This window comes from Ambystoma mexicanum, chromosome 2q (assembly GCF_040938575.1).
Source record: "Ambystoma mexicanum isolate Mex_15411 chromosome 2q, UKY_AmexF1_1, whole genome shotgun sequence".
In the NCBI taxonomy this organism is placed as follows: Eukaryota; Metazoa; Chordata; class Amphibia; order Caudata; family Ambystomatidae; genus Ambystoma; species Ambystoma mexicanum.
Window position 1 is genome coordinate 772,498,781 of NC_090924.1, and position 24,444 is coordinate 772,523,224.

A 24,444-nucleotide genomic window follows, 5' to 3' on the forward strand; every position below is an offset into this window, starting at 1 on the left:
GGTTTTGCTGAAGCAAAATGGGTTATACTGGGCATGGCACGGCCTTATTAAAAACAGTAGTTTAAGGAAGAGCAGATGAAAATAGCGCCAGCAGCATTATTTTAAAGGTGAAAAAGTTTCCTTTTTTAATGGGGATTTTGGGCCTTCAGCAAAGCAGTGCTGCCTTTTCACTCTATTTCTTTTGTACATGTAATAACACACTGGCACGCTCCCTCAGTGTCCCCTTGCTCCATCCTGCCCAATGTGTGCTTGGCAAGAAGCTGTAGCCCTCTTTTTGTTGCTGCAAAACAGTTTGCCATGTTGCTCACAGGAGCCAGCACAACCATTTTGCTGTTTCTGCGCAAATGCAGCTTGGTTTTGGAGAAAATATGTTCAGTGGGTCAACGTAGCCCACAATGTTCTTTGAATTTATTATGTACAACGACTGTGCTACTGAAGTAGTCGAAATTGAAGAGACAAGGACAAAAGATAAAAGCAACATTGTAAAAATGGATCCATTTGTACAGTAATGTAATATTTAATATGCTTTAATTGCTTCCGTAATGACATTTTGATATAGGGATATATGATAGTTCAGGCGGAAAAGCAAATTTCAAGGTTAAAACAATTTTAAAAAGTTGTTTTTCAGCTTGGTCTTCTGGTCATGAAATCCAATTTGACAGTTTCAAGGAAAGTCCACAAAACAAGAGTACATAACGGTTTTTAAACAAATAGTTTAGGACTTACTCCATTGAGATTACATTTTCAAGTTGTAATTGATCTATTCTCAATGTGTCCTATAAATTAAGCATGTTTATTTTCTCTTAGAGGCCTTGGACAAAGGAGCATAAAGACTCAGACACTAGACCAACCAATGATGGCGGAGCTACATGTTGAGGCGGAGCATGGTTCACGCTAGATTCAGTGTCATGATGCAGTAGCCCAGTGGCCGGAATATGAACTAAATGTCAGCAGTGACCCATGGAAAGTCACCTGGACCATTGTTACACCAGACATCAAACAGAAGAGACGGACAACACAGCAGATGTTTCTGAATTGCTTGCAGAACCATCCACACAATCAACACCCTTTTAACAAATTATTTTTAGGGAGCTGAAAATGTTACCCCTTTACCCAATACATGTTGACATATCGTAAGTATCGCACAGAAACAACAAGCATCTTCGCCACCATGACGATTGTGCTAGTGATGTGGACTACACTCTTCCTAGTGTTGAAGACTTATCCACCTCAATGGAATTGCAATCCACTGTACCTCTAGATGATTAGCTATTAAAGGAACTAAAATGCATTGTATTTGACTGCTGCCTGATCGAGACCATGAAAATGGTTAAATGTGATCATAAATTGCAGAGTATTTGTGGGGAGCCATTAGTGGAGCACTCGTTTAGTGGAAGGCACCAACGTGGACATCAAGGGTAGCTGTGTACACCACCATAACTCACTGTCATGGTCTGCTCAACCTATACTTCGAAAGTGCCTGCTGGAAATGTAATTTGTTCATCTGCATTGTTTTGCGAATCAACATTCAGTACACTTGCACATTTGTCTAACTTTGTGGAACCCAATACTACAAATTAATTTCAGAAGGATTTCTTGTTCCCCACTATTAGCTGGGCATGGACACAAACAGTTGTCAATTGACAATGCTCTCGCTGGCAAAAGACGTTGGCTTGCTGGTGATGGACAGTGCGACAGTCCTGGTTTTTCTGCCAAATACTGCACTTACCACTTCCAAGACATGAAAACCAAAACAATAGCGAGTTTGGTGATTGTGCAAGTAACAAAGTACATATTCTGTTGCCATGGGAAAATATGGTTTCATCAAATCCCTTCAACTTCTGCAATCGAGAGGACTGCACATACACCAAACAGCCACTGCCAGGCACATTTGCCAGGGCCATGCGAGAGCAGTTCCCAGACAAAGCATCAATATCCAATATGCAAAATCCATTTTGAAAAGAATTACAGCTGCTGGAAGAAAACAAGGTGTCCAGACATTTGGTCGACCTAAAACTGGTCGAATGACATTTGGTCGACGCAATTTGGTCGAAAACCAAATGGGCATATTTTTTTTTTAATTATATATTTATTTTTCGGGTTTTCGTTTTTTACAAAAATGGGTTTTTAGAAAAAAAGGGGGTTGGGGGACCCCCCCCAAAAAAAAAAAAAAAAAGGGTGAAATAATTTGGTTTTCGACCAAATTGGTTCGACCATTTGTCTGGTCGACCAATTTTTTTCGACCAAATGTCTGGTAACCGAAAACAAAAGGCCACAGAAAGCATTTTAAATTAGTCACAGTCTGTAAGCAACCATTTTTTGGTGGAACTCAAAACTTGTGAAGGATCTGTTGACATTCTACTTGGAAAAATGGCATTCAGTGATAAACTATCGTTCTAACTTACACTCTTGACAAGAAAAACCGAATGTGCACATGGACCATTGAGTGAGGAGGAGAAGCATAAGAAAATGTGGTTGGTTTAAGGCTCCCCGCCTCACACAGCACTTAAGAAGATTTTTGCGAAAAAACGCTTTACAAAAAGGCATGAAGGGACTCACCCAATTCTGCCACACTGGAGAATTAGAGGTGTTCCACAAGATGTGCATAAAGTACAGGCCTAAAAGGCTAAATTTCCGCATACAGTATGGATGCCAGAACAAGGCAGTACTTGCACAGAACATTGGAAGCGAACAAATAAAAACTGCAGGAATGTTCGGTATGCCTCGTTACAAGGAGTATACCAAATGAAGCAAACAGTCGGTCAATTAGATGGATATTGAATTCATGAAAGATCTGCCATTGAATGTGCTGGCCATGCAAACATGGAATTGAACCAAATGTTGTTCCTAGGTGCCAGGCTGTGCCGCGTAACATTGCAGAAGAGTTTGTCCTCCCAAACTTGAACTGGTGGAAAGGTCAACTTAGAGATTTAAATGAGGTGTGGCTCTCTTTACAATGTTTAACAAAAGCAGTTTCAAACTTCTGCACAGCACCTGCAAGTAATTTTAATAGTACAAAAAATTTAACATGTGACTTGAAATGTAATTGCTAAAAACTCATGTGCTTTTTAATGAATTACTGTTAGTGAAGTCAATTATTTTTTACAACAATAAATACCAGCACGTGTCTCAATGCCAGCAAGACTGAGATCCTTTCAATACGGACTGCTGTTCGTTCTTCAATTCACTAAAACTTGGAGTCATGTTCGACTCCACCCTCTACTTACATACAAACGTCTCCAAGAAGTCCACTACCAGCTGCACCTCCTCATAGGCATTCTTCCTTTCCCCCAGAAGCTTGCAGTCCCCAGAGCCCTAGTTCTCTGTAGCCTGGACTAATTCAACAGCTTCTTTCTAAATGTTCCTGATTCTACTCTTCGCCCTCTGCAACTTATCCAGAACACGACTGCAAGACTTATCCTTGGCCTCAAGCTAAGCGATCGTATCTCCAGTCCTGAATTCTCTCCAATGGCTCGACAGTGGCTGCAAGGATCACGTTCACGACGCTCTGCATTGTCCACAAGGCTTTCTGGGGCCTGGGACAACACTACAACCAGCTCTCTCTACCTAAGCACTTTCCTTCTCAAGCCCACCGCTCATCCTCTACTCGGCTGGTGTCTCGCTCTGGAACCACCCTACCTCTCCTGCTCTTGAGCAGGACTACCTCCGGTTTTGGAAGCAACTGAAGACATTCCTTTATTTACAATTGGGTTACAACAAACCTTCACAAAAACATAAATCAGAAATGGACTCCGTACATACTATGAAAACACAAAATCTTAAAGGGAAAAAATAAAAATAAGCAATAATAAATACAAGTTGGGCACTCAACCCTTTTAAAAAAAAAAATGCCAGAGTAATTCACTTATTCATAGAATACACATGTTATACAAAGATAAAAACGCAGACTAGCAAATTAATTTTTTTTTAAATGCCATTCTGGAATTCATTGGGCAAAGTTCACCCAAAGAAACACAAATAAACTACCTTCCAGTACAATGTCAAAAAACTCCATTCATCAGTGCAATATATGAAGTAAGGTGAAGATGGGAGAGTGCCAGCATGGGGTTATCAACCCAGGTTTCTAAAATCAGTTACAGGACCGGTTAAGTTCAGGGCTTTAATAAATCCTGCCACTGCAAGACCCTCTCCAGTGGAATTAATATTGGCACTCTTCCATATATAATCACAATCTATTGTACACCAATTACTAGCTTGACTCGTAGAGCTAAGAAAATACCTCATCCTCCTTGTTTTTAAAAACTACACACTCCAATGCCAGGCAGTCTATCCATCCAGACTGACAATCTGCAATTCTTATCTATAATTTGCAGCCTTCCTCTTCTTACCAGAATCTCCTGAGTCAATAGAAGATTCCATCTCAGTCGCAGCAAGATATTACGGGAACATTGGTTTGGAAACTGCCTCGGAATCATAGCTGGGCACCCCGCCTTCTATGGGTCAAAGCCAAATGATGCATCAATGGATATGAGTAAAGAGAGTCCGTAGTGCAGACCCCAATCATAATAAAAAAGGGCTTTCTTCACTCTCAGTGGATTGGTCAACACGGACACCCTATCCATTGCCAAGCTATTCAGGATAAGAAGCGCCCTATCCTCAGAAAATGAATTTTACTCTTTAAAAATCTGGTAATTGTTTTCCTATTAGATCGCAAAGGATTACGGGATTTGGATCAACCGATTTGGCGTATAAAGCTAGAACATTCCACTCTACCCGTGCCTTCATTGAGACCAACCCCAGCTCAAATCCAATTGCTACAAGTGGTATCGCGTTACGTATATTCAGAATTTTACGCCAAATGTTTGCTTCGATACCATCAAGAACCTTAAAGATACCAGATTGTACCAATTCTAGGCCATAAGTTAGTTTTGGGACGATCTTACCTTCGTAAAAAGCCAGTGCTGGTTTAATGGAGAAGCATCCATACTTTCTATTTTCACTACCCTGGATAGCTAAAACGTTCTCCTTACTTAAGAGGGACTCTCACATTTCTTAGCCCTGGCTGCGCACCAATTTGAAACCCCAAGTAGACCACGGTATCCACCGTTCCAATGACTATTTTCAAAAGACCATTCCCTGCCTTTTTTGTGTCCTTCTCCGCCCCCCTCCCTCTCCCTGTGCAATTATTAAAATCTTGGTTTTATCAGGGTTAACAGTAAGTCTGTTGTCTGTAGCAAACAGAAAATTGGCAGCAAACGCTGTAACCCAATCCAGGAGTTATCAAATAGTAAGAAATCAGCGTAAGCTAACCATTCAACAGTCAGTAGGCCAATCATTGGTGGAATCAATCCCGCCTCGTCAAATAATCTACAACAACTGATACATACAGATTGAATAAATAGGATGCTAGATTACAACTCTGCCGGAGGCCCCTCGTGGTTTTAATGTGTGCAGATAACACTCCTTTGTTATTTAATCTTACACAAATCCCAGAGTCCTCAGAGGGCCATCAGAAGTCTCAATAAATCTCCTGGCATCCCCCCCATCGGGCAGGTTTACTCCAGTCCATTTCTAATATTATCAAAGGCCATGGAAAGGTCGATGGAAGCCACAAAGGTGCCACCCTTCGCCTTATTACATGCTGAGACAGTGCCTTCACCGAAAAGCCATTGAGATTGGTCGAATGCCCTTCAAGGAAGCCCGTCTGATAAGGGCTTCAACGTGACGCTGCCCCCGCCCATTTCTCCACGCATGTTAGAAGAAATGCTGAAGACATTTTGCAACCTGCATCAATTAGTGAAATAGGGTGATATTTTTAGGCTCAGACTTTAGACATCACTTAAAAATAGATACCATATTATCTGTTGGCCAAGAAATAGTGAGAATACCGGAAACTGCAATACTTTCAAAGAGGACAAGAAGAATCTTAGACCAATTGCTCTGATCGAATAATTTTAATGCCAAATTGGTTAGGCCATTTGGGCCAGGGGCACGGGACTGCTTGTACCTCCTAATTAACGACAACATCTTCAAAATGAATAGCCCGTGAGGATACCATTGAATATTTAACAGCGGGCTCCAGTACGATATCCAGTGGCCCCCCCCTCCATAAATCCCACTAAAGAAATCCACAGATTAAGTCTCAGACACAGCGTGCAACATTAAGGCCTCAATTGACGGGTCTAGATTATTAACCAAGACTCAAAAAGCACTGGAGTCACGCTTCATTAAACTACGGAACATACGCTCTGCATCCAACTACACCATGGAAGATTTGATGGACTTACAAAAGCTTATATTTTGGTTTTACTTTCTTCAATTTGGATTTGAGGTCTAGAGTGCACTTACAGTCCCTAATCAACAACCTAATACCAGAATGTAACTTGCTCTTGGCATCAGCCAAGACCGGGTTATAAAAACATGCAAGGTTTTCTCCCTTCCTTTAGTTAATTTCATGGCGGAATTGATTGGTAGTCAGGAAGAAGATTTTTATCGAATGCATGGGAATTAAATACCCTTACCTTACATTCCAGTGGCAAGCCTTCCTTTACGCTTCTGCTTTCTTTCTTTCCCCTGCTGACATTCTCATTCTGCTGTGCTAACCGATTACCTGGCCACCCTCTGAACCTTATGACCAGTGCCACGGAATGGGAGGGCACACCCCCATGGAGCTCAAGGGCACAGGCCGTTAAGCTTGGGAGCAGTCCACGGGGTACCGAGGGGGGGGGGGGGGATTTAAGCGATCATAAAGTATGCAATAAGGTACGACACCCCCCTCCCCCTTCTCTCCTGATGCAGTACTCACAGCAAGAGCCTGACAGTGAGGGGGGACTCTGAACACAACAAAGGGTGCCACAAGTCAGGTTGCTCCTACACCAAAACTCCTAGTCTCTCGCCCTCTCGTCAAAGGGGGACCGATTACTCTAATAGGAGGGGAAAGGCAGGAAGCCACGCACATAGGTGCAAAGTTGCTGTCAGCACAGACCGGCCATTTGGGGGCAGGGGGGGGGGGGTTCTACCAATATGCTGGCATGGCCCCAGGGCATATTTGCCCTACATAGGTGTTAAGGATACCAATATGGCGTCGCACACTGGACCAGGACGCTTGGTTTTAGCCTGGTATGTGGTGCTCAATGGGAATGCTTTTTCTTTGATTTCTCAACCCCTTTTACAAATACAAAGAAATACAATATTTATTCTTAGAATTCACAAAAATCACCCTTTTTTTTTAATATTCTTTATTGGTTTTTCAACAACGAATAACAAACAGTGCATTTGCGGAGCAATGCAGTATGTATAATAATAGAACATCAACCTTAACATTCCCTTCCCTCCCACTCCACCCCCCTCCCCCCCACCGAGACCACAGTAAAAACCTCAGTCTTCTATAGGCACACGTGCCGAGCAGGGACCGCCGGAACTGTTCGATGTGCTGTCCAGCGTCGCTGGACGGAGAAGTGGCCCTGTCAGCTCCACCCAGCGGAGATCTGCACTGGAGTCCAGTTTTTGTACCTGGATAGCCATTTCCCAAGCCGCTGTCTCCGCGGCAATCCATCTCCTGAGGTCATTCCACCAAAGGGCCTCGCTTGGACCCCGTACGCTCTTCCAGCCCATGGCTATGCGCCTTTTCGCTGTTATGTAAATCAAATCTAGAAGTCTAGTTAGGGGCTTATTCTTGCTGCTTCGCTTGTATGTCCCCAATATGCAAGCTTCTGGTTCATGAGTTTCCACCTCAATCCCAGCCGTCGCCACCCTCTCTTTCACTTGGGCCCAGAACCTCTGGACCGAGGGACAGCTTCAGGACATATGGGTCATGCCTGCCCATGGCTCGTGGCATTTGGGACATGTCTGGGGCGTGGCCCCTTTGAACTTCGATATGGCGTCAGGCAGGCCCTGTTGGTAATGTACAGCTGTATTAATTGGAGACGAGCATTCCTGGAGGTCTTTTTATGGTAGTGGGTTATTTTCTCCCATGTTTTGTCCTCAAATTCAAGGCCCAATTCACACTCCCATCTCCTTTTGCATTTTAGTTCGTTCTTTGTCGTGGCCAGTAATAGGGCTCTGTATATTCTGGAGGATTTGTGGCCTCCTTCGGCTGTGTCCAGCAATGTTTCAATGGTTTCGTTCTCAATGAATTGGTTGTCTGCCTCTGGCCATCTTTTTCTTACGGCCAGTGTTACTGCCCTGTGGAGCAAGAACTGTCCAGTGGGCAGGCCCGTCGACTCGCAGAGGTCAGGGAATGTCAAAAGCTCGTGTTCGTGCATGAGGTCGCTCAGTACTGCCACACCATAAGGCTCCCACATAGAGCGAGTTTCAGTGTGTCCCCAAGAGGGTTTCGCCATGACTGCAGCGATGGGGATCTGCGGGGAGTATGGGTCCTTTAACCCCATAGCTTTGCAGGCCCGCTTCCAGAGCTGGGTTCCAAGCTTGGTCAGGTATGGGTGACGTTGTGGAGCCCCTTTCTCGACCCATAATAAGTCTCGAAGTAGCAGTCGCGGCAGGGCCGGTTGGTGAAGTCTGGTGTCAGTGGTGGTTTCATCTGCCATCCAGTGCGTTACGTGCCTCAGTTGGCTGGCCAGGTAATATAGCTCGAAATTGGGGACTTTCAGTCCGCCCTTCTCGTAGGGCCTTTGGAGGATGTCTAGCGCCACCCTATGCCTGCCTCCCTGCCACAGGAATCCTCTGCAGCGTTTGTTCAGGTCTCTGAAAAAGGCTGGGGGGATGTTGAAGGGGACATTGGTAAAGCAGTGCAGTAAGCGTGGGAGCGCTACCATTTTGAGGAGTCCTGCCCTTCCTGCCACTGAGAGAGGGAGTTCCCCCCAGAAAGCCATGGAGTTAGCGAGTGCATCCCTAGCTCTGACTGTGTTGAGAATGTGTTCTGTATCCGGGTTACGGTGTATGGTAACACCCAAGTATTTGAAGGATGTCACCTGCCAGTGGAGAGCTAGCGGGGGCAGGGATCCGTGCTGATCGCTATATAGTGCTGCGAGGGGGGTAGAGACAAGACTTGTCTTTGTTTATCTGGATGCCTGTATGTTTTTGGAAGCAGTCTAATGTCTCCAAGATGTAGGGCAGAAGATGCTCATGGTTATGTAGGTAAAGAAGTGTGTCATCTGCATACATGGAGATGAGGTGAGTCACTCCATCTAGTACAATGCCTCCCCCACCGTATTCCTGACGGATGTACGCGGCCACTGGCTCTGCAGCAATGATGTATAACATGGGGGATAAGGGACATCCCTGCCGTGTGCCTCTGTGGAGGGGCCATTTGTCAGAGTATGTCTTGTTGGTGCGCACTCTAGCCGTGGGGTGAGTGTAAAGCAATTGGGTCCATTTAAGGAAGGCGGGTCCTATGCCCATCCTGACCATGGTGGCGTATAACCATTCCCAATTAACCGAATCAAAGGCCTTGGTGGCGTCAAGTGACGCCACCGCGTATTTCTGGGAATCTCGCTCTGTGCAGTATATGATGTGGTGCAACCTGCGTAAGTTTTCGGTGATAGAGCGCCCAGGTACGTAGCTAGTTTGGTCTTGGTGAATTAGCAGGGGAATCACTCTGCGTAATCTACTGGCGAGGAGTGCCAACAGTATTTTGCAGTCGACATTTAGCATAGAAAGAGGTCTATATGAACCGCAATCCGTCCCATCTTTGCCAGGCTTAAGCAAGGGGATTATTATTGCTTCCCTCATGGAGTCTGGGAGTGAGCTGCGCTCAAAAGCCTCGTTGTATACTTGTGCCAGCAGTGGGGCAAGGGTCACCTCATATGTCTTATAGAATTCCCCAGGAAGGCCATCCATACCTGGCGCTTATCCAGAGGGTAATGATCTAATGATTGCCTTGACTTCTTCTGGGGTAATCGGGTCCTCTAAGGCTACGGCCAACTGTGGGTCTAGCTTAGGTAACTATGCAGTCTAGGGCGTCCTCAATCCCGGTATCCGACGAGGGCGGGGTTTTGGAGTATAGGTCCTGGTAGTACTCGGAGAAAACCGTGTTAATCTCGGCCTGGGTGTGCACCGTGGTGCCATCTGATCTACGAATGTGGCAGATGGGGTCCTAGGGGTTTCTCTCTTGTACAGCCAGGCCAAGAGTTTGCCAGGCTTGTCTCCCAGGGCGTGTGTCCTTTCAGTGTGCTTGTCGTAGCTTAGTTTCCCCAGGGACTCCCAGTGCGACAGACAGGCTTGTCGCTGTGTTATTATTTGCCGTATATGCTCAGGAGTCGAATCTGCCTTGTTCTCTAGCTCCCCCAGCTTCCTTTCTGCTCCCGCCAGAGAATTCATAATGGACCTTTGGGCCCCCCCCCACTGCAGCTAGCATGTCCCCTCTCATAACCACCTTATATGCCTCCCATGCGGTGCTGATACATTCCACACTACCTAGGTTGTTTAGCCAGTATTCGTCTGTACTGTCTTGTACGTGGTCCCTGAAGGCTGTGTCCAGCAGGGCCTCTGCTCGCAGTCTCCACGTGGGAACCGGGGGTCTGGGCGGGTACACCTCCCAGGTGACCGACAAGGGCGAGTGGTCTGAAAATACTCTGGGTAAATACTGTGCCTCGCTGAAAGTGGCTTGCTGCTCCTGACTGAACAGCATGTAATCCAACCTGGTGTGGACGCTATGTGGCGGGGAGAAGGAGGAGTACTCACGTCGCTCCGTGCCCAGTTCCCTCCTCAGATCGCAAATGACAACTGAGCAATCAGTTTGGATAGTATCTTGGCGGGGGGGGGGGGGATGGTGGCCGGGGGGGGGGGGGGGGGCGGGGAGTGGTTGGTATCACACCCATCTTTGAGAGGGTCTAAGGTGCAGTTGTGGTCCCCACCCCATATCATGACGCTATTTACGTAGGGGCCTAGTCTAGAGTATAGGGAGTGGAAGAAAGTCGTGGTTAGGTGCGTAAGTGCTAATCAGGCACAGGTCTCTTCCCTCCATGGTACCCTGCACTAGCGCCATCCTGCCCTTGTCATCCTTCTTGGTGCCCATTACCTTAAAGGGGACGGTCGGGTTGATCCATATCAAAACCCCTCTAGCATATGAGGAGTAGGAGGATCCGACCAGGGTCCCCCGCCATGTTTTGGCTAGCGCCGTCAGTTTTTCCTCTGTTAGGTGTGTCTCTTGGAGCATGGCAATTCCCACCTTGCAGCGTCGCAGGTATGCCTGGATCCGTCGTCGTTTCACATAGCTATTCATGCCTCTGACGTTCCACGTCATCACTTTTATTCTCTCAGCCATAGGCATGATGGTGTCCTCTCTCCTGCCTCGGTCTTGGTCCAGGTCCCGTTAGAGGTGCTGCTGTAATGAGGATATCCTGAGGTCTCGGTATTTCAACTTTAGAGTTCCCAACTAGGGTGGGGGTTCCCGGCTTCCCTTTCCCCAAGAACAAACTTCCCCAACAAATAACTGGTCTGACAAGATACTCCTCGTCGTGACTGTCCGATTTCCGCTCCTTAGGACCAGGCATGGTCTTCGGGTGCCCTACGGGCGGATAAACGTACCCTGAAAACAGAAAAACAAGCTCCAGGGGGCTGTAACTTCGATGTTCCGCGTAATAGAATCATCTCGGCTGCTCTTAGGGCTAGGTGTATCTGTTACTATGCTCTTGAGGTATGAATCGCTCCTGCCGTCTCTGGTAGGTGTATCAGTGCGGCTTACGCCTTGTGCCATCAATGTCCGGTAGTTGCTGCTCGTCCATCCAGTCCCGGGCTTGTTCTGGGGTGTCGAATAGGTGGGCTCTGTTCTTGTGTATCACTTTTAGCCTTGCGGGGTATAGGAGCATATATTTCAATCCAGCGGCCTTCAACCTGGCTTTAGTGTGACTGAACTGAGCTCTGTTCATCTGTACCTGAAAGGTGTAGTCAGGGTAAATTGCGATCTTGGCCGAATTCCTCAGTATCTGGCCCCCTGATCGTGAGTGCGCTAGAATGACCTCGCGGTCTTTGTAGTTTAATACTTTAGCTATCATAGGCCTGGGTGGGCCTCCTGGCGGGGGCCTCTTGGCGAGCGACCTATGAGCCCTTTCGATGGAGAACCCCTGCGATAGTTTCTCTGCGCCGATCTCCTGCAGCAGGAGGTTTTCGACGTAGTTGGTGCGGTTCGAGCCTTCGATGCCCCCCGGTAATCCGAGCAGCCGGATGTTGTTCCGGCGGGCCCTTCCTTCGGCCTCCTCCACCCTGTAGTCCAAGTTCTTGACCCTTTGCTGAAGGCCGTCCATGTCGTGCAGAAGCTGGGTCTTCGCTTCCGTATTCTCACGTACTTGGGTCTCGAGCGCGTCAGTTCTGCCAGCCAAGGAGCGGACGTCCTGGCGAAGGAGTCCCAAATCTATGGCCACAGCATCGATTTTATTCACCATAGTTGTTTGGAATAACGTGATGGCCTCCAAGAGTTGGTGGGTTCAGACGTCGCTGCTGTGGGGCTTGTATCCTTTCCGGCAGTTGCCATGGTTGGGCACTCTGGGTTGGGGGGGGGGCTCATTGGCTGTGTAGGCGTCTAGGGTGGTCTGTCGCTGCTTGGACCTAGCCCCCCCCCCCTCCCCGTAGACTTATCTAGGCTGGACATCCTCCCAGATCTGCGGGTTTCAAGCGCCGCAATCGGGTGCCACGGCCAGGGTCCTTTAGTCGTGGCCCCTGTAGAAATTTGCAGTTGCAAAGTATGACAGCTTACGATTCTCCCAGCACACTTAGGGCTGTAGTCAACTACGCTCTGGTCCCTCCGGCGGGGCGATATGTGCTCCAGCACCGCAGGGAGCCGGTCACCCAGGTCCCCGAGGCTCCACAAGGTGCAATAGGTCTGCCTTTATGCCAGCTCAGGCAGTGTAGAGAAGAGAGGTGCGTCACACTTGGGGTGGATTGGTCAGGCCCCCAGTGGCGCCCCGCTGCTCGCAGGAGGGGGGGGGACCTTGTCCTTAAGGCTCTGCAGGAAGTCTCTCTCCAGGGTCACGCGCCGCGGGCGTGTCAGCTAGGCCCACACACACTGCCAAATAAAGGCCGTTCTCTCCACCCTGCTCGTGGCAGTGGTTGTGGCTCCTCGTGGGCCCTCAGTCAGGGGGGGGGGCTAGGGACCCAGACAGCGGGGGGCGGCCCCCCTCTTGGTTACCTGCCCGCTCCAAGTGTTGCAGTTCCCAGTCTCCTTCTAGTGTCTGCGACCCTCTTCCAGGGTGCAGGGTGCCGGGGCCGCGCCCGCGGTGCGATTCAGGCAGGGCGGACGGTGTACGCGACTCTCACAGCAGGACTAACCAGGGGCGGCGCGAGGCAGTCGGCGTTCGCACTCGATATAGTGCGCGTTCCCCAGGCCTGGATTCCGGAACTCCTCTCCCCTTGCGGGTGGGTCCGGTCCTCAATCTCCCTCGATCCTCGCCGCAGGGCCGGCAGGCGCCTTCGGTTGTTCCGGTCGTCCTCGCGTCTGGAGCTCTCTTAGGCTTATCGCAGTGATTTCTTTCTAAGCACGAAGGGATCAGCCGGGGCGCTGTTCACACCCACTCCGTTCCGCAGTGTAGGGGCAGCCTTCTCCATGGATCACTAGGCTGACGCCGGGCTCTCCAGGCTCAGCGAGTGGAAGCCGCCATCTTGGCTACCCACTCCGTCAAGTACGCAATCCTCGCAGCGCGGCTTCTGGGCTTCCACCCTCGTGTGTGGGGAGTCCAGGAGGCTCCCGCCGCAGTCAGCAGCGGGGTGGTATGCAGGCACCAAAGATGATTTGCAATGTTAAAGAACAGCTTATCAGTAGCTCATCATGCGGAGCTTGCCGAAGTCGCGTCCGCTCTACATGGCGGTTAGCCACGCCCCCATTCATCACACACATTTTTATATTGTCCAGCAATCACCATTGGGGTGATAATTACAATGGAAATGGAAGCAAAGCACTTGGTTAACCTTCTAGTAGAACATATCCAAAGCACAATTTAATAGCGCACTTGCCTATTGTCGATTTCTTTAAGGGTAAGGTGACCCCAAAACTAATCTATGGACTGGAACTGCACTATCTAGCCCTTTTGGGATACACTTGAGGGTATTTATTGGAGGAAAATTTTGAAATTACCTAATAGTGTGCCAATAGTAGCTATAAGATACGAATTGGGCTTGGTCTCTCTGCGAGTTAGAATTCTCTGGAGAGTCTTAACCCTTTTCTCTGCCTTGCTCTCTCCCAAACAGGACACCCTATATGTTGATGTGGGTAAAATTCTTTGTAAACGGATCTTCAGACCGTAATCCATATCTCTCTAGTTTCCGTGACCTCTGTGATAGGACACTATCAGACCTCTCCACAGATAGGGATACCCTGTTAACAAATCCCAATAAAGTCGAGGAATCCCTTTTCAGTGCTGATTTGAGTCACACGCTTGAAAAATTGCATGTCTATCCTTCTCTTAATGATTTACAATTTGACCATAAGAAGAGAGGTTGCCTGTCTTTTATATTGACTCAATTCCCTAACCGTCATCGCTCACTTCTTAAGCTTAGATGGAATCTCCTCCCCACCAGGGAAGTTCTTCATAGAAGGAAGGAGATTAGTGATTCAGATCTTCTATGTCGGTTTTGTCATACTCCTGGAGTAATTGAATCTACTCGACATCTTTTTCTAGATTGTACTGCTTTGAAAGGTCCAAGGGATCTTTATCTAGGAAGATTCATTACCCTGGGTATTTTAGGGGCAGAAAATCTCATATGGTCTCTGTGTCTTGCCATTTCTAATATTAAAGATGGTCTTGCTGTGGCTGGATTTATCAAATTTTTAGATTTGTATGCGCCTGCCATTTGATTTAACTGTCTGATAATCTGTTTTATGAAACTGTTGCAATCTCTGCTATTTCTTCAAGACTGATGAAGGGATAATTGGGTTTCCAAGTATCTTTTTAATATATTGAAATGTTTGTTACATAATGTATTTGTAAAGGTTTCTTTTAGTAAACCATATACAATAAAAATAAAAATAAAAAAGCGCACTTTATGAATTCGGATAGATAGCACCCAAGTCTTAGTTACTTACCTGTAACTATTTCTCCAGCATTGGTATCTTTCATAGATTCACATCCTTGAATATTCCCCGTCAGACTGGGAATCCTCGGTGATATAATTATTAATTTTTGTTTATACACATTGCTAATAGGCCATGATGGGCTATGTACATGCATTGCTATGAGCCATTCTATTGTTTAGTCCCTCCACCTCACTTTGGTCGCTTATGACCCCAACCAATGTGATGGCAGGGCTTAAGCTCTGCCCCAGGCAGCCATCTTCAGATTTTGAACCATAGGAATTACAGTATGATGGGTGCGGAGCGTAAGAGCAGCCTCTTAGGGGAGGCTGGTGGGTACATGTGAATCTATGAAAGATACCAATGCTGGAGAAATACATTTACAGGTAAGTAACTAAGACTTCAGCAAAACGAAAAGGTGATGGTAAGTAACTAAGACTTCTCCAGCATTGGATCTTTCATAGATTCAGATGCTTGAATAGAATACCAAGCAGTTAAAAACATGCCACCATCAATATACATATATGCATAAATACAGGGGAAAAAAAATTATCAAACCTTTACCATGCAGCAACACAACGGTTACATACTCAGGGAAAGGTGGGAAAAGGAGGCTGGTCTGACCTTATGCAAAGAGGTGGCGGAGCACTGCCTGTCCAACTGCAGTTTCTTTGTTGGTATCTTCAGCCAGGCAATAGTGTTTAGCGAACGTGTGCCGAGTGCTCCACGTGGCAGCTCTTCATATGACCTTCAAGGCCACCCCTACGTGGAACGCTGTTGACGCCTCTCCCTCTGGTGGAGTGCGCCGAGGGCGGTTTGGGAAGGGGGGTCGCCTTTCATTAGATGGCTGTGGCTGATGCAAGAAGAGACCCAGCGCGCCAGACCTTGTTTAGAAATAGGCTGGCCGGCCTGAGCTGCACGGGGTACCCCCAGAGCAGGGCCGCTTCCCCTGCTAGGCGCCCTCTTCCCCGACGGGGCCCCCGCTCCGGCGAACAGGCTCATGCTGGCCGCGGGAAGCCCTCCCCGGGGGGCTTCGCGTGTGTGTTCCAATCAGGCGCTGCCGCGGGCGCCCCTCTCCGGCGGGGTCCTCGGGTGTAGACAGCGCGGGGGTCCTGCCGGCAGGAGCTGAATGTTTACAGGAATTCAAAGGTAAACGTTCCCCGTTCCCCGCCCCCCGCGAGCCCCGGAGCCTGCCCTGCCGCCCTGCCTCCCTCCCTCCTGCGGAGCCCATGAGTGCCCCGGCGGCCGCGGGCCTCTTCGGCGGCTTTTGGCAACATTATGCCAGCTGAGTATAAGAAGACAAGCATGGAGGACAAGGAATTGTCGACCATTAAAGAAAAAGACTGCACTGAAAGAAGATTAACGAGCAGTAGAGAGAAACCCAAAGATGATTTGAAGCTGAACACCAAGCGTGAGAGCGTGAAGGTGATAGATGACAAAAAAAAGAAACTTGAGGAAGATGAGCGGAAGATGATAAGGACCGGAAGCGAAAAGAGGATGAAAAAGTGAAGGCAGACGAAGATCAAAAAAGAAAGGAGGAAGACAAAATGAAAATTGAGGAAGAAGAGCGGCAAATTCAAGAAGAGGAGGAAAAAAGACAACAGGAAGAGGCAGCTGCTCAGATGAAGGAGAAGGATGAAGCGCATCAGCTTCATCAAGAAGCATGGGAGCGACACCAGGCTAGAAAGGAACTCCGCAGTAAAAACCAGAGTGCACCGGACAACCGCCCAGAAGAAAGCTTTTTCAGCAGGCTGGACTCCAGTCTGAAGAAGAACACTGCTTTTGTCAAGAAACTGAAGACAATCACTGAGCAACAGAGGGATTCCTTGTCGCATGATTTCAATGGCCTTAATTTAAGCAAGTACATTACTGAAGCAGTCGCTTCTATTGTTGAAGCCAAGTTGAAAATTTCTGATGCGAACTGTGCTGTGCACTTGTGTTCCCTCTTTCACCAGCACTATGTAGATTTTTCTCCATCACTTCTCCAGGTTTGGAAGAAACATTTTGAAGCCGGAGAAGATGCTTAACATTACCAAATTGAGGACAGATTTACGGTTCATTGCTGAGCTGAATATAGTGGCCATTTTTACCGACAAAGAAGGCCTGTCCGCAATTTATGAGCAGCTGAAAAACATTATTAATGCCGACAGGGAATCACATGCACACGTATCAGTGGTTATAAGTTTTTGTCGTCACTGTGGCGATGACATTGCTGGCTTGCTGCCCAGGAGAGTGAAGAATGCTGCAGACAAATATGACCTTAACTTTCCTCCCAGTGAAATAATAAGTCCTGAGAAACAGCAGCCTTTCCAAAACCTTCTGAAGGAGTACTTTACATCATTGACCAAACATCTGAAAAGGGACCACCGAGAGCTGCAGAATATCGAGAGGCAAAACAGGCGGATCTTGCACTCAAAAGGTGAACTTAGTGAAGATCGACACAAGCAATTCGAGGAATTTGCCACGTCCTATCAGAAGATGTTAACAAATTCGCAGTCTCTTGCTGATCTTTTGGATGAAAATATGCCTGAACTTCCCCAGGACAAACCAGCACCAGAAGATCACGGACCTGGCATCGATATATTCACTCCTGGCAAGCCTGGCGAGTGTGACTTGGAAGGAGGCATCTGGGAAGATGAAGATGCTCGCAATTTTTATGAAAACATGGTTGATCTGAAGGCGTTTGTTCCTGCTATCTTGTTTAAAGATAATGAAAAATCTTCTCAATGCAGGGACTCTAACAAAGAGGACTTGAGGGATTTAAAAGATAACAACGACAAGGAAGTTGCAACAGAGGAGCTGGAGTTGGAGCTTGAAACGTTGGATATTAACGATGATACCCTGGAATTGGAAGGAGTTGATGAAGCTGAAGACCCAACTAAAAAGCTTCTTGATGAGCAAGAGCAAGAAGATGAAGCCAGCACTGGGTCACATTTGAAGCTAATAGTCGATTCCTTTATTCAACAGCTGCCAAACTGTGTCAATAGAGACCTCATTGATAAGGCAGCAATGGATTTCTGCATGAACATGAATACAAAAGCCAATCGTAGGAAGTTGGTACGAGCCCTTTTCATAGTTCCGAGACAAAGGTTGGATTTGCTGCCATTTTATGCAAGATTGGTTGCAACCTTGCATCCATGCATGTCTGATATAGCAGAAGATCTGTTCTATGCTGAAAGGGGATTTCAGGTTCCATGTGAGAAAAAAGGATCAGATAAATATTGAAACGAAGAACAAGACTGAGATTTATTGGAGAGCTTGCCAAGTTTAAGATGTTTTCTAAAAAGGACACTCTTCATTGTTTGAAAATGCACCTGTCTGATTTCTCTCATCACCACATTGAAATGGCGTGCACTTTGCTGGAAACCTGTGGAAGGTTCCTTTTCCGGTCACCAGATTCTCACTTACGTACCAGTGTTCTTTTGGAACAAATGATGCGCAAGAAGCAAGCCATGCACCTAGATGCACGCTACATCACAATGGTGGAGAATGCCTACTATTATTGCAATCCTCCTCCTGCAGAGAAAACGGTCAGGAAGAAGCGCCCACCTTTACAAGAGTACATTCGAAAGCTTCTGTATAAGGATCTTTCAAAGGTCACCACCGAAAAGGTTTTACGGCAAATGCGAAAGCTGGCCTGGCACGAGCCTGAAGTAAAGGATTATGTCATATGTTGTATGATCAACATTTGGAATGTGAAATACAACAGCATTCACTGTGTTGCCAACCTTTTGGCTGGGTTGGTGCTGTACCAAGAGGATGTGGGAATTCACGTTGTGGATGGTGTGTTGGAAGATATCCGCTTGGGAATGGAGGTTAACCAGCCAAAGTTCAACCAGCGCCGCGTCAGCAGTGCCAAGTTCTTGGGTGAACTGTACAATTACAGGATGGTAGAGTCTGCAGTTATATTCAGAACTCTGTATTCTTTTATTTCGTTTGGTGTGAATACCGATGGAGGCCCTAGTTCACTGGACCCTCCTGACCATCTCTTCCGAATCCGGCTGGTCTGCACCATTCTCGATACCTGTGGACAGTACTTCGACAGAGGGTCCAGCAAAAGGAAACTAGATTGCTTTCTTGTATATTTTCAGCGATACGTTTGGTGGAAGAAAAGTCTGGACATCTGGACAAAGGATCACCCGTTCCCCATTGATATTGATTACATGATCAGCGACACGCTAGAGCTACTGCGACCAAAGATCAAACTCTGCAACTCCCTAGAAGATGCAACCAAGCAGGTCCAGGATCTAGAACAGGAGTTCTTGATAAAACTAGGTCTGAATGATAAAGATTCCAAACATTCCATGTCGGAAGGGGAAAACCTGGAAGATGAGGATGAGGAAGATGAAGAAGGTGGTGCAGAGACTGAGGAACAGTCTGGCAATGAAAGTGAAATGAATGAACAGGAGGAAGAGGATGGTTCAGAAAATGAGGAGGAGGATGGAGAAGAGGAGGAGGAGGAGTAAAATACAGATTACCTGACAGATTCCAACAAAGAAAATGAAACTGATGAAGAAAATACGGAAGTGATGATAAAAGGCGGAGGGATTAAACATGTGCCTTGTGCAGAGGATGAAGATTTTATTCAGGCTTTGGACAAGATGATGCTGGAAAACCTTCAGCAGCGCAGTGGGGAGTCTGTTAAAGTGCACCAGTTGGATGTTGCTGTTCCTCTGCATCTCAAAAGCCAGTTAAAGAAAGGAACCCCACTGGGCAGTGGAGAAGGAGACCCAGAGTCTGCGGACACAATGCCGTTTGTAATGCTAACTAGAAGAGGCAACAAGCAGCCGTTTAAGATCCTGAATGTGCCAATGTCTTCCCACCTTGCTGCAAACCACTGGAGCCAGCAGCAAGCCGAGCAAGAGGAGCGCATGAAAATGAAAAAGCTCACGCTCGATATCAATGAGCGCCAGGAACAGGAGGATTATCAGGAAATGTTACAGTCTCTGGCCCAGCGACCAGCTCCTGCAAACACTAACCGTGAGCGGCGACCTCGTTAACAGCATCCAAAGGGAGCTCCAAACGCTGATCTAATCTTTAAAACAGGTGGCAGGAGACGCTGATCAAAAATCATGTCATTTCATCGGCCCTGTATCTCTGGCATTGTGGATAGTGGAATCCTTCAGGAGTCCAATGAGGACAGTGGACATATCTCACTCAGCATGTCAGTCAGCCTAAAGAGTTGAGAGCAGAGACATGGGAGGACAGCAAGGGGCCGGGCTGCAAGAGATCCAGCCTCAGCCCAAAACGAAAAAGACGACGCTTCCAGCTTGACACAGAAAATGCAAACGAGCAAGCATTTTTGAGGAACAAATTGAGGGTTAATCGTCTCTTGAAAATGGAAGTAAAGCAGCGAGATGGTGAACTTTATGACAAGCACTTGAGTTTGAAAAAAGAAAGTAAACCTTTTGATATGGAAAGGAGATGCTTTTCTATTGAAAAAGTGTTAATGACTCGGAAAGGGAGCCATTTTAAGTTTTCAAATGATAAACTTAATGGAGCGTCGGAAATTGCAGAAGAGAAAAGGAATGTTCCTTCGCTCCAGAGGTACAGCAGAAGTGAATGCAAAGCGCAGCAGAGACGGCAGGCAGCGGAGGTAGTCGCATTCTACAACCTACCGGAATGCAAATTCCAAACCGCATATCTTGGGGAGTTCACCAAAAGATAGGAAGGCTTGGCTTTCATCAGTGTTTTTTTATACAAGTATAAAAGACAAATGGATAAAGTGAGGAGAGGCAGGGACAGTTCAGGAAATGTTTTATCGAGCCAAGAAGATAGAAACATGTGAAAGCTTATTTATTAATAAACAGTGAGTGTTTCTACCAGTCTGATACCAGCCTAAAACCAGGAGTAAATGAGCGCAAGTTACATTGAAAACCAAAATGTGCCAGTCAGCTTGTCATGGACTAATCCGAATAGATCAGGAACCAACAACTTCATGGGTGTATAGCCTTGATGTCAACATCATAATAAACACTAGAGCTTATATTTTTGTTTCCATTTTACAAGTAGAAATTAAGACACCTGTTTCTGACAATCTGTTATTTATTAGTATAGCTACAGTTTTCTTTGCTTTCATGTAAATGTAGATAATCTAGTTTAAAGACCACAACTTTATGCTGCAATGGGATTCCATTTTTTTTCAGGCAATTCAATTTTTTTACCAATTCTTTCAGTTTCTGCATGTAAAATAAACATATGTAACATTTCACACAGAAATGCTGCACGATCTTCACCAGCTTCAGAAATCTGACCTTTGCCAATGCTGCAATAAAGTGTTGTAAATTCTGGAAAAAAAAAAAAAAAGAAATAGGCTGGCCCTTTGTATGGCCAGAGAAGGCGAAGTCTATTTAAAGAATGGAACTCTAAAAAAGTCCTTTAAGGAAGACCTTAACGGCCGGAAGGGAGAGTAAGGACTGTCTCCGGGGCCGTTGTGTATGCCGCAATGGCTGATAGGTGGACCTTGATCGAAGACAGTGAAAGACCTGCTTTGGCTAAGCGCAATAAGTAGGGAAGTACTTGCTCAACCGAGGCAATGAGAGGATCAATAGCATACTTTTAACACCACTTGGAAAAATGAGTCCATTTCCTAGTGTAATTGATGCGTGTAGAAGGAGTCCTTGAGGCTCAGATTAGGTCCCAGCACTCCGTAGGCAGATTGAGATTCATCAGCTTATGCTGCTCAGGAACTAGGCCTTTAGATAGATGCTGGATGGATCGTGATGGAGGACCTTGCGGTTCTGTTGCGTCAATAGATACCGATGTGTTCTGAGGCGAATCGGGGGCCATCGGGACAGGTGCTGTAGGATAGAGTACCAGACCTGCCATGCCAGTCCGGTGCAATTAGGATCATAGCACACCTCTGTTCTTTCAGTCTGCGTAGTATCCTGGGAATGAGGGGGTAGGGGGGTGGAGAGGAAGGCATATAGGAATTTCCCCATCCAATCCACCGAGAACGCGTCTCCTACTGACTGGCTCTCTGGGTATCTGGAGGCGAACATTTAGCATTTCTGGTTGATCCTGTTGGCAAAAAGAGTTGTGGATGGCCCCCATAAGGCAAAGATCTGTTGGGCTTCCTCCTCATCCAGCTCCCACTCGTGGGAGGACGTGTAGTCTCTGCTTAATTTGTCCGCTAGGACATAGTCCACCCCCGGAAGGTGTTCCGCCTTGATTTGGACTCCGTGGTGCAATGCCCATAGTAGTTGAGCTTCTTGAGAAGATTTGACCTCGTGCCTCCTTGCTGGTTTGTGTAGTGCATGGAGGTCGTGTTGTCTGTCTGCACAGCGAGTACCTTTCCTGCCACTACCTGAAGATAAGCTTTCAGTGCCCACCGTATGGCCCCGAGTTCCAACACGATGTGGAGTTGGGACTCCTGGGATGACCAGGAGCCCTCGGTTTGTAGGTCCGCAAGGTGCGCACCCGAGCCCGAAAGAGGCGCGTCCGTCCTCAAAAGAAAGAGGGCGATGTTGCTGCCTGAAACGGCATCCCTTGTAAAAGGTTCTGCAGAGCATTCCACCATTGGAGAGCTTTGTGCAGCGTCTTTGGAATCTAGACGATGTCCTCCCAAGAGCCGAGAGCTTGTTTCCGTTGGTGGTCCAGTGCCTCCTGGACAGGCCTCATGCAAAGCCTGCAATTTGGTATGTGGAATATACATGAGGACATCATGTGCAGGAGGGATTTCTAAGAGCGCACCAATGTAATTTCTCTCCCCAAGAACCACGTGGTCAAGCGGAGGATTGCGGTTGCTCTTTCTTTAGACGGTCTCACCCTGGGAATGTTGGGGTCGAGTTCGACTCCCAGGAAAGAGACTGTCTTCCTGGGAACTGGGCAGGATTTCACATAGTTTATGGCGAAACCTAACCCTCAAGAGATTTGTTGTCGTTGAGACTGCCAAGCGTGCGCTTGAGGCAGAACTTGCGCTCAACCAGTCCAGATATGGAAAGACTTCTGTTCCTGTCCTCCTGAGTTTTGCAGCCACTGGTGCCAGGCATTTTATAAAAACTCTTGGTGCCAACCTCAGACCGAATGGGAGCACTCGAAATTGAAGATCACCCACAGTGAACCTGAGTAATTATCTGTGTGCTGGGTGGATTGGTACGTGCAAGTATGAGTCTTGCAAAACTAGAGTGGCCAAGAACTCGTGCCCGTTTAATTAAGGGAGCACTCCTTGCAAAGTTATCTTTAATTGGATGCGCTTGATAGATTTGTTTAGCACTCTCAGGTCCAAGATGGGTCGCCATTGACCATTCTTTTTGACAAGGAAGAAGCGGGAGTAGAAGCCCTTTCCTCTTAGAGAGGAAGGTACTAGCTCCATTGCGGCATTGTGCAGCAAAATTTCGGCCAGGACTTGTTTTAACATATGCACCTTGCGGAGTCGGGGGCAAGGAAGGAGGATGGTTTAGAAATTCCAAGGTGTGGCCCTCGCAGACCACCTGCAACACCCATTTGTCTGAGGTTGACTGCCAGCGTTGGTAGAAATGGCTCAATCTCCCCCCCCCCCCCAACCAGGGTGTGACGTTGAGGGGGGGGGGGGGAGCTGGACTGTCCATTTTGTTTGCTCTGCGACTTCCCTTGAGCGGAGCCCTGCCTCCCCCTCTGGCTGTATTTATTCGAAGACTGGTACTTGGTGACGTAGTATGAACCACCCTGCGACTTCTGACCGTAGGAAAGACGGTTAAAACCTCTGCACTTCAAGGATGAACCACGAAAAGGACGAAAAGACCGGCGATCTTGGTCTTTATCTTTCAAAGAGCTGATGGCACATGCTGTGCCTGTTTTGATTCCTTTGAGGTGGTCATCGATCTTTTTCCCGAAGAGTTCTTGACCATCGAAGAACATGTCCAATATCTGAGCTTGGACCTCAGGTCTGAAATTGGTAGCCTTCATCCAGGCCTGCCTTCTCAGCACTGTGCCGTGGTCCATCTGCCAGAAACCCGACTCTGCCACATTGACTGCTGCGTCAATCATGTGATCCAAAGCTGCTTCCCCATCAGCGATAATCGACCTGGCTTCGTCCTGGAGTTCTACCGGTAGCTGTTTGGTTAGCTTGGACATGCAGAGCCAAAGCTCGCGGTCAAACCTCGCCGTCATGGCCAGCGCGCTGCCCGCTCTGATGGTAAGCGATGCTGATGCGGATACGTTCCTGCCCATCGCCCCTAGTTTGCGACCGTCCTTGTCCGGTGGGGCTGATAGAGGTGATGCTGGATTGGCCAACTTTTTCCTAGCTGCCACTGTGATGACCGAGTCTGGATTTGTAGGACCTCATAGACAAAGAGGTGCAGACTCAGGGGCTTTGTGTTTTTTCCTCAGGCCTGGAAATTAGAGGCAGCATGGATAGGGGTGTGGGTAGTATCTTGGATCCGGACTCCCGAATGGTGTCGAGGAGAGGAATGGTAGTAACAGTTCTCCTACGTTTGTCACTGTGCTCATAAAGCACCGACTTCTTCTCCTCCGATGTGACCTGTAACTGAAACAATTCTGCGGCTTTGCCGATGATGGTATGACAGGAGACTAGATCATCC

The 24,444-nt window shown here is 47.4% G+C and overlaps 1 protein-coding gene and 1 pseudogene across 2 annotated transcripts in view; one reads left to right on the plus strand and one right to left on the minus strand.

The window, feature by feature from the left end:
- Positions 1-24,444, minus strand: part of LARP4B (La ribonucleoprotein 4B) — a 2,592,412-nt gene that overhangs the window by 2,458,054 nt on the left and 109,914 nt on the right. The window lies entirely within an intron of this gene.
- On the plus strand, positions 16,130-21,223 carry LOC138569745 (regulator of nonsense transcripts 2-like; annotated as a pseudogene).